Raw genomic sequence first — 2,073 nt, 5'->3', positions numbered from 1 at the left:
GCTTCAGAGTGATGGAGGCGTAGATACGATGAAGAGATCCAAGTGCTACAATATAAATATCTATCAGCCGTCGAGAAACCACGGATATTGAGACTCTGCAAGCCAACCAACATGATTAAAAAATCACACAAAAACCTGGGTTTTAAACTCGGGTAGGCTTAATAGTCACATCCATGTACAAAACGAGCAATTCTGGAGGACGACCCATTTGCTTCAGTAGGTGCTTGGATGATTTGTTAACAAAAAAAGGGTCCACGTTTGTTTCGTCGCTCCCATAAGACACCCATCTCCGTCCAATGTCGTCGTAAAGGTAAACAGTTTCGAATAAATGTCGTATCCGGTGTGGATGAACTCGCGCACATATGCTGCGATGTCATTACCCACATCGTTGTTTCCGAGGTTTTCGCACGAATAATACTTGACACAGTTTTGTATAGATCGTAAAGAAGGAGTCTGGGAGGCTGGTAGATTGAGCTTGTGACGAAGCAGGCTTTAATGCGCTTAGGCTTTAACCATGTTCTGGGAGTGTCTTGCATAATGCTTTGTGGAGGATAAACAGCAAACCTTGTTTGGGCGTAGGCGCGCCTTTTAGGCGGTTGCCAGTCTCGAGAAGAGATACTGCTTGATGCTTTGACACGAGAGCGGTCTGGTGTCGGAAACTCATATTTTGCGTTGATTCGTCTGAATATCATTTTCCGGGAGAGACACTGGGTCCTACGGTCACCGAGCTCGACGGAAGGTATCGCCGAGATGCGAAACGGGGCTCCCGGAAGATAACAGACAACAGAGCAGAATATTCTTAGTCCAAGACACGTGCACACTCTCCGGCAAGTTCCTGAACAGAGATGGGTAATGCCTGCCGTCAATACCAGATCATGATAACTTATGTACTCGATTGAAAAAGCCAACAGATTAAGTTGACTGGGAAAGGGAAAATGGAGTTTCGATCAGCCCAAAGATAGGTAAAGCGGATCGTGCGGACAAAAATAGGATACCACTCAAAACCTGAGCAATTCGGCTGTCTCGTCGATATGTACACCCCAAGCAGCGTTGTTTAGGCCACTAAAATCATTAGTTACGTGAGGTGACTGTTCAATTACACCCGACCAGTTATCCGTTTACTTTTGTACAATGTAAAATATATCAGCATCTGCACTGCTGCATTGCTCTCGATTGTAGTAGGGGGAGCACTCACATGGGTCCATGTCTTTTCCATAGTCGTCAAAACCAATCTTTTCAGAATTCTCAGTATTTGAGACTGACCGTGACCCGTTTGGCAAGTTATTCGAATGGTGCTCAAATTACACCACTCCCAATTCACGGACCACAGCATCATCAATTGTATGCTCGCGGTCGATTTAAAGTGCTACATTACCAATAAAGTTATGAATTGCAAGTTCCTCGATATCTTCCAATCCACGCTCCTAGGCATCTCCAAATACACTGCTGTCTTCAAAACTTGCGAGTAGACGTTACACCATCTCTTCTGTACCTTTCCCGGTCAAATCTATAGGATTGGCATCTGCCCGGCGTCCGCGACAACTGCTGTTGAGATGAAAAGAAATATTCCTGTTGAACGATTATAGCTTAATATCGCTCAATTTCCACGGGTATCGTACCATTTATGGTGGTCGCAACTTGCTATCCGGTGAGCTTGATTTTTTTGTGTTGCTATCGTAGGTTAACGATGACCGTGGCCTGTGCCGCTGCGTAACACGTAATCTAACCCGGCACGGGGTGATCACGCTGGCGCTAGTGGTCCGTATTGAGGACTTTGCTGCGTCCACCGGGTGGCTGGATGGCTTCCTTTTACCTCACAACCTCGTGATTAAAAACGAAAAGTAGGAAGAGACGAAGATCATCGAGAGCAGTTTCAGTCGTGACCACATGCGGACGTTGGTCGAGGATCGCGCCACCCGTTAGAAGATCATTCACAACATGGATGAGACGACCATGTTTTGCGACCACAACCGCGACAACACCTTTGACGAGCGCTGCCCACTGTCGTAATCACCAAGTCGTACGGATTTTGAGGAGGTCACTTTTGTTGTGCATCTGCCGACGACAGCAAGA

This window comes from Phytophthora parasitica (assembly GCF_000247585.1).
Source record: "Phytophthora parasitica INRA-310 unplaced genomic scaffold supercont2.48, whole genome shotgun sequence".
Taxonomy (NCBI): domain Eukaryota; phylum Oomycota; class Peronosporomycetes; order Peronosporales; family Peronosporaceae; genus Phytophthora; species Phytophthora nicotianae.
The sequence above is the reverse complement of the archived record's forward strand: the minus strand, read 5'-3'. Positions refer to the sequence as shown.